The sequence below is a fragment of the Ailuropoda melanoleuca genome, chromosome 1, assembly GCF_002007445.2.
Source record: "Ailuropoda melanoleuca isolate Jingjing chromosome 1, ASM200744v2, whole genome shotgun sequence".
In the NCBI taxonomy this organism is placed as follows: Eukaryota; Metazoa; Chordata; class Mammalia; order Carnivora; family Ursidae; genus Ailuropoda; species Ailuropoda melanoleuca.
The window spans coordinates 93,942,946-93,952,074 of record NC_048218.1 but is presented as its reverse complement, the minus strand read 5'-3'; the positions used below and the strand labels follow the sequence as shown (position 1 = coordinate 93,952,074).

Genomic DNA, 9,129 nt, shown 5'->3' with positions numbered 1-9,129 from the left:
TAAATAAACAAAATCTTTAATAAAATAAAATGAGAATAATAGCACTACCTGCCTCATAACAAGGTGAATCCTTACCAGATAAAAGAATCATATAAAATATTTAGCAGTCTTTCATATAGTGCATGCTTAATTTAGGTTAGCTCTCATTATCATTACTTTTTCTATTGTTACTGAGATCAGGTAAAGCAAAATCTCAAAAAAAAATTGGAATCTTCTCCAGTAAACCCATAATAAACTTAATTTATTCATTAATATGCCATCCAAGATATTTTGGCACACCCAGGATATGAGTAATATTCCTAAAATCATTAAAATTAAGGCTTTGGCTTTTATTCAAGATCTGATTTATCCCAATGGTAGCGTATCTTAGTGAAAGATAACTTTCTCAGTCCTTTAAAGTATTCATCACAAGGCTACCTGTCAAGTTTTGATGATGGGTGGAAAGTGATGGAGACAGCAGTGAACGTTCTTATAAATGTTCCCTGAATATGGCATTTAAAATTTTATACGTTAACTGTAAAACTGAAACACACCTGCCAACTAACAGAGCCAAGATGGCATTCACGAAACAAACAAGCCAAACCACCTGAATAAAGTCACACTCATAAAACGGACGGAATAGCTTTGTGTCACCTAATCCCAGCTATGGGCTAATACTCAGCATGGCTGATACCCAGACTCTAAAATCGACTGATTATAATGTGCACCTGTGCATATGTGAAGCAAAACCGCACTTAGCCCCAAGTGGTATTTACCTAAAGATAAATAAGTGAAGCAGTGAGGCAGAAACACTGCTAACCCATATAGCATGAAGCTAGCTCTACCTCAAACACTTCATAATTTCCATTTATGTTTCATAATATCACCAAGATTGCCACGGATTCATTCTCTTTGCTACCGAGAAAGGGCAGCACTCACCCCTAGATCCTCACTTCCCATCAAAGTTAAAACCGTACCAGTATTTTAAGGTCTCTTGAATTAAAAGAAATGTACCATTGAATGATCACAGCAGTGGAGAATGTCGAGTAGGTCAGTGGATCTGCAATAAACTTCTTCAAAACATAAAAATGGTAGAGAAATGAAATTGGAATGTACCTTCTCAGCAAAGTGAAAATGTCACTAAGCTATATGACTGTTCCTGAAATTAAGACATGATTTTGAGAAAATCATTAATCAACAGTTATTAAATACCCAACTATGATAAACAACTTTTGATAGCTGACATTCCTAGCTAAGAAAATTAAGTTTAAAATTTATTTCAAGTCTCATTCAACTCTCTTTACCTTAGACATAAATCTAGTCTGACTGGAGTCATTTCATGTTGCCTTTTAAACTTCGAATCCTAGCAACATCCTTACTTTAATCATTCTTGAAATATTACTAATTTTTGGAAAGAAGGTTTATCCATTATTTTTACAAAACACCTTAGTTTATCATTAAAAAGAATGCTGACTTACAAATTTGTTTCAGATACATATAATTTGTATCTTGATTATTTATTAGCACATCACATTCAAAATACATTGCTAGTTGAACAGAGTGGCATATCAATAAATCAGAAGCAGATTTCAACCTGATATCTGAATAAGATGTACGGCAGGCACATCTTCAGATACGCAGCTATCGGGGAGGGGAGGGCAGGTAACTTCCCACATTCAAGTACCCAAAATTAGTTGAGAACTATTTTAATATATTTAGTGAAGACTTAATAAATGTGTGAGGCATAAACAGATATTTGAGAGTGTGATTCCAAATATAGAAAAATAATATAAGTTCAAGCTGCATATTTTTTGTTATTAATTAACATTCTTTTAAATGACATTACTATAACATGAAGATAAAAAAGCTAGGGGCTTTGTCTGTTTCTCAAAAGAAAATTAGTCTCTTTCCTTCATAGCAGCATTTTTTTTTTTTAAAGATTTTGTTTATTTATTTGACAGAGATAGAGACAGCCAGTGAGAGAGGGAACACAAGCAGGGGGAGTGGGAGAAGAAGAAGCAGGCTCACAGCAGAGGAGCCTGACGTGGGGCTCGATCCTACAACGCCGGGATCACGCCCTGAGCCGAAGGCAGACGCTTAACCGCTGTGCCACCCAGGCGCCCCCATAGCAGCATTTCTAAACCAGATATGCTTCAGTTAATCAATCACTGTAATCCCTTTTTGGTGTGTGTGGGCTTTTTGCAAGAGGGCCCATAGCTTTACTTCAATATTAAATGATGTTGAGTTCTCAAAATTATAAGAACTGTGGATTATTTCATTGTTATCAGAGATTTAAATAAATATTGAAAAGAAGCCCATGAAAGGGTTAAAATTATTTTTATTTAATTTGAGAAATACTAAAAAAATATATATAAAAAAAAGAAATGACCTATAAATCTACCGTAATGTGTGTATACATTGAGGTGTATTCTCCCCTCTCACATGTCACACTGGAGGTGTTGTGTTATATTCACAATTTGAAACAGTCTTTGTAGATGTTATCCCAAGTTTATGCAGACATATTTATAAATATTTACACTACATTCACATAGGTATTTATTTTTTTATAAAAAAGAGTCCTGATACATAGGTACAAAACTTATTTTTATTTTTGAATTACAGATACACTGGACATATTTTCAGATCTGTACACATATATCTATATCACTTTTTTTATTGCTTGTATAACACTGCTCACCTCCAAACATGTTACATAGTTTAGTCATTCATTGTGTTTATTGTCTATTTCCATCCATAGATAAGCTTCATTGGATAGAGAGTTCTTCATTTACTGCCATATCCAAATGCTTAGGTTAGTCTTACCATATAGCAGGTTCTCAACAAATACTTGTTCAATGAATCAGGTTTTAAATAATGTAAACCCATCACTTGTTTTGCTACACTCTTATTAATGAACTTATTCTGATTGTGTTCTTTGCTATTAAGAGAAATATTTCAAAACTGTCCCTTACTGAAGCAATTATTTCATAAATTCCTAGAAGGTAATTGCTATATGCTTTTAAAAATAGTATTGCTAAACTGTCCTCCAAAAATGTTATGCCAAATTAAGTTTTTAATACAAGACATGAGTCAGCCATTTAGTTTTATTCTTTATAACTTTCTGCTTTCCCAATTTCCTATAACCAACATTAATTATCTTAATCAGAAGAACCCATGATTAAAAAGAAAATTAGTTTTTATTTTCTTGGTTGTCCTAGAAACATAATGTAACAGTCTAAAACTTGAACATAATGGATATCATTTGGACTACAGTACTCTTTTTTCACTCATTTAAATTATTCCAGTACTTAATTTTAAAAAATTGTTATTTCAATGTCTATCAAAAATTTACTACCAAATAGGAGCCTTACAACATGCTTATTGGAGCAGAGAAATTAGAAAGATTTAACTAATTTCCCAAGGTTGATGTTGCCTTATAATTTGCACAGAGTAGCGTGAAGAGAAATGCTTTTAATAATAAAAGATTTTTGATTAATGATGAGTTATTAATAAATAAATTTATGTGCCTCTCAGCCCTTTTAGTAAAAGTCCAGGGAGGAAAGAAACATATTAAAATGTTCAGAGTACACAAAATATATATTAGTTTCCAGGTTTGGAATGTTTCTAAGCAGCCAGTAGAGGAGTTATTCAGCTTTAAACTTGACCTTATTGTTCTTTAAGGGTGACCCATGGCTTTGGTAAAGTGTTGTCCTTCTACAAAAATTATACTATTAACCCGGAGTCATGATACTAGAGCTGCTTATTCAGACCTTCTGACAAATTGCACTGAACTAGTCACATACGTCTGCCTCTCATCAAAACAGAAATAGACACAAGGAGGAGTTTGTGTCAGAGTTTGCAGATTCCCTTCGTGAAGGGAAAACAAACAGTAACTGTATTGGGACTGCACCCTCCATCATTGCCTCTGTCTTCTGACTAATTTATCCAGGGACAACATTCATTGTCTCCTAAACAGTTCAGAAGCTAACAAAATTTCATAACCACTGGACTTCTGATTTATATAGTAGCAAGTTGTAAGTAATCAAACAGAAAATCTGTAATGAATAGAGAAAAGTCCCACTTTAATCAACATTAAAGAATACTTCTAAATGCCATGTGTGCAGTGACATGATTTTAGACTTCTGCAAAGTAAGCAAGTCCTGCCCTTAAGGAGTCTGCATTTCGCCTATCAGCCAAGGAGACACAGAGGAAGAAGTAAGCAAGAAAACATTGTCAATTTGAGTCGGCGTTCGATCTAGAGGTGAACTTTATGATACTTCATTTCAGTATTACTGTAAGAAATTATAAACAGCTGCTACTTGTTTGATGAGTGAACACAATGTGGTCATGAAAGAACTGGAAAATATCAAGTGGGTTTCCCAATGAATTAAATTCCCTGACAGGGATTCAAGACCTAAGTCATCCTTCAGCATTCTGGTTTTTAACTTCTCCCTCAAATTAACGTGTTTATGTTAACTCAGATTCCTTTATTCATTTTTTCATCTTTTCTCTAGTCATGAAGAAAAAGTTATCTTTCCAGCTTTCTTTTTTTAAAGATTTTATTTACTTATTTGAGAGAAAGAGCATGAGCAGTGGGGGAGCAGCAAAGGCAGAGGGAGAAGCAGACTCCCCGCTGAGCAGGGAGCCTGATGTGGGGCCCAATCCCAGGACCTGAGCTGAAGGCAGACCAGACACTTAACTAACTGGTTAAGGCACCCCTCTTTCCAACTTTCTAATGCTTCTTAAACTTCAAGTATTTGCATGGACAGGCTTCAAAATGCCTGTTTCTTTAAAAAGGCTTTTGTGAAATTACATTCTTCAAATAGCTATTATCAAAGTATTTTTTTAATCCTAACAAGATCAGGGTGCTAATCAATCCCCTTCTTGGTTAAAGTCAATATTCTCCTTGTATTACTTAAAGGTGTCTGCCAAAGATCTTGAAGGCATTAAATTATTGTGAAATTTTTTAATGAATTTCTTGAAAAGTGTGTTCTCCTATTTATCCAGGCTGTCTGTATATTATTGTCCCATTGTTTATTTTAAAATGCTTTTCCATGCAAATTCCACGTCTCATTCCTTTATTGGAAAGGTAGTATCATATTGTTGAACTTGGTAGATAGTCAATCAGATATTCACTTAATAAGTTACCCGTACAGATACTGACTGAACACTTTCTGTGTGCAAAGTAAAACAGTCGCTGCTCAGGTGAAGACAAAGGTAAATTAATCACAGACCTAATTCCCCTAAAGTTCAAAAGCAAGTGGTGGAGATGGTGACAAGGCATAGAATTTGGTGCCCAAGTAAAACGTTGAGAAGAAAATGGAGGAGGAGAAAGTGATATTTTTACGTGTCGTCCTTGTGCAGGGCCATGCTAGTCTTCTCTGTATTGGTCCTGTTTAGTATATGTGCTGCTGGAGTGAGCAGGGAAGTGAAATTTTTAGATACTAAAACTTCTTAATTTACCATTAAGGCAGAATTTACATAATTACGTGGGTTCCACTGCAAAAAAGTCTGAATTTTCTTATTTAAACATTTACTACATCTCTCATTCATTTATTCCACATACCATTATTTATTGAGTGCCTCCTGTGTGTACAATAATGCGTAAGGATATGTCAGAACACAGAAGTGATGTATTATCTAAAAATAAAATATTTAGAGACTTTAGGATTGCTATTTTTCATAGAGATGCTTTTATAGCTTGGCCCAGAATTTTCTTGAAGATCTAAGCTGATTTTCATAGAAACTACCTTTTATATTTTACTTAACACTTTTTACATCATTTTTTATCTTAAAATCTTAAAGTTCATATTTTTGGACTTTCATTTCAAAAGGTCTTTGTACTTGTGGGAGAAGCCAGGATTTCTGGCAGTAATCAGCGGCACAAAAAGTCATCATACAGCTGTGAATCTTAGCATTTATCTGGTAGGCTGTGTTAGAAATGATAATATGCAGATCAGAGTTCTAATTCTTCCCGCTGCCAACAGATATCAAGTCATAAGTCCAATTATTCTTTTTTTTTAAGATTTTATTTATTTATTTGACAGAGATAGAGACAGCCAGCGAGAGAGGGAACACAAGCAGGGGGAGTGGGAGAGGAAGAAGCAGGCTCATAGTGGTGGAGCCTGATGTGGGGCTCAATCCCAGAACGCTGGGATCACGCCCTGAGCTGAAGGCAGGCACTTAACGACTGCACCACCCAGGCGCCCCATAAGTCCAATTAATTATTCTTTACAGTTGACCAAATATTCTTGGGTCTTGAAGAAGATAACCAAAGAGCGATACATGCACATTGTTCACATTATTTTGATGATATATAAGATATTTCCTAAATTTCACACTGTAAGTATTTAGCTTCTTTTAGTGGCGGAAAAAATATATTCAGATATGAAAATGCCAACCTAAAAATACATATGCCAGTTTTATTCACTTCAGTAATGGCCATGAGTTAATAATTAATCTATGTCAAATGAATTAAAACACAAGAGAAAATTGATTATTTCTTATTAAAAAGAGAAGTGCTGCTCATAGAAAAATGTTATGGGAAAAATATTCAATATTATACTCAAATGTTGATGCATGAGGAGTGAATAGAGAATGTACGAAAGTGCAGGGACTCTGAATCCCTTGTGTCCATTTTCAGGAAGCTAGTGTAGGATGTGCTCGGTAAAATGTGGTGGTAAAACCAGAAAGAGGTAGACTGGTGCCTAAAATAGGGGATCCAAACCAAGAAAGCCAACAAGTGGAGACCCACCAGGACAGCCATGCCGTAGTCTAGAAAATGACGAGTGCAGACTGAAACAGGCAGAGGGGTAAAACCTCCAAATGGTCAGTTTATTTGAACATCTGAAAAGATAGTAGTGAGTATTTGAGTGATCCGACAGAGCTATATTGGAAAGGTATATCGAAAATCAAATGAAACAAGGTGGGAGCAAAGCAATTAACTCTAAGTAATCAAAAGACTGAAGAAAGATAAAATACAGTAATAGTATACTACCTCATTTATTAATAAACAATAGCTACGCAGTAAACACTGACCAATGATTTAAGCAAATGTTTTACAAAGATATTGGGAAGATAGAGGAAAGGAAGAGAGGTGAATATAAAAAAGAAATACACAATCAATAGGTAATATCTACATGTAATACAGAAAAAGATATATAGGTACAATTTGTATATGGAGGAGGGGAAATACCAGACAAATCAACTAAAGTCATTGCAAGTGAACGTGTCTGGGTAATGGGACTAGAAAGGAAGAAAGGTAGAGAGGTGTCTGATTTATTATAACTCTCACTTTTAAAACCGTTGTGTATAGTATTTTGATAAAAATCTTTGAATTTTTTAAAAGAGAGGGCACACAGATGTGTGCGCGCGCGCGCACACACACACACACACACACACACACAGGAGCTGAGGCGGGGAGGGGCAGAGGGAGGGATAGGAGCTCCACCCAGCATGGAGTCCCCATGGGGCTCGGTGTCACAACCCTTAGATCATGACCTGACCCATAACCAAGAGTTGGACATTTGACTGAGCCACCCAGGCGCCCCCAAATCTTTGAATATTTTAAATTAATATTTGAATATTTAAAATTTGCAAATAACAAAATGTATTCTGCCTGATCTAAGTAGAGAAAGAATTTGCTAAAGAATGCTAGGGAACTCATAGTTTCATTAAACGGGTTAGTGAAACAAGGGAGAGGCTGTGCATCCAGCAATCCATAAAGATTTGGCCCATTAAAGACATTTCTAAAGCCAAATGCTGCAAATCCCAGCTACCACCCATTCCAGAAGAATGGATGTTACCTAATCGGGTTGCTCACTTTTGGATCAGTCTTACAGACTGGGAATAACAGAATATGGATTTCCTGCTTTCAGCCTATGGCCAAAGGAGCCTAGAAAAGTGAGTTTTCTGGATTCTCCTTTAGAGAGGCAAAAAAGTCTGGGAAATTATCAAAATACAGAGAAGTTATACAAAAGATACAGGTAGCTAAAAATGACAAATGTTTGTTACACATAAATAAATTCCTTTCCTAGAATGTATGCTTTCTGTCATTAAAATCTAACCATTTAAATACAAGCATCATTGGTAATTCAAAAAATAAATTCTAAGAAGATGTTATAATACTAGATTGGAAACTTCTAGGAACTTATTAGGTTATCAGTTACCATGGGGAGATAGATATATCAGAGTACAAGTTATACAGAGATGTGAGTATCGATTCTAGGCCTGATTATAAGAAAGCAAGTGTGAACAAGCAGCTGAGAAACATTTGGTTAAATGCAAAGGTGTAAAAGACCGAGAGAAAAACACAGCATCTTGGAGAAGAGCTACACATTCTGTCACGAGAGTGGTTTCTCTTGTTAACTTCCTCTCCTACATACTATGCCCTGAAGATGGTTTTTATTGCAGATCGAGTCTGAGCATCTTAAGTATATGTTTTGGTGATTATGTTTTTCTTTAGCTAAAATCATCATAAATCTCTTCACTTATTAGCAGCAATCATGTAATAGTCAGTATATTAGGAAGTAAACTTGTTGATTTGTCTCCAGGGTAACCTATGCACAAATGGAGACAGGTGAAGATAAAAAGAACAAAATAGATAATAATGTTATAATAATATAGAATAAGAATTGAAATTGTTATTTGATGAAAGAAGAGTCCAGATTTCATTTACTAAGCTGAGTCAACATAATGCCAGGAAACCAGACTAGTCCAACAATCCAAAATTATATATATGTAAATTATATATATATATATATATATATATATATATCTCAACTCCCAAGAGTATTATCACTTTAAAACTCTTCAGACACATTAGCCCTTCAAGACAGAATCACAGAACGTAAACATCTCAAGAGACCATCCCATCAGTTATATTCTGCCTCCAGTAAAGATTACAGTAGTTATCGATTCCCAAAATGTACATTATGGTAATAAAGTTAGAGTTGATGTAGGATATAATGCCCTCGTTTTACAGATTATAAAACCAAAAATCTTAGAATTGGAAAATGCATGCCCTTATTTTATAAGTGAAAAGTTCAGAAAGTAAAAGCAATATGAAGAAAACCACATATGAATGGAAGAAAACGCTTTAGAACGCAGATGTCTTGGTGGTGAACACAGAGCCAGAATATCGTTTCAGAC

General features: G+C 34.9%; 1 non-coding gene across 1 annotated transcript; it reads right to left on the bottom strand.

Annotated features, from left to right (window-relative positions):
• Positions 1–5,298: 5,298 nt before the first annotated feature.
• Positions 5,299–5,403, bottom strand: LOC117795511. Its single transcript, XR_004619567.1, has one exon. It is a non-coding gene; the product is annotated as a U6 spliceosomal RNA (small nuclear RNA).
• Positions 5,404–9,129: the final 3,726 nt, after the last annotated feature.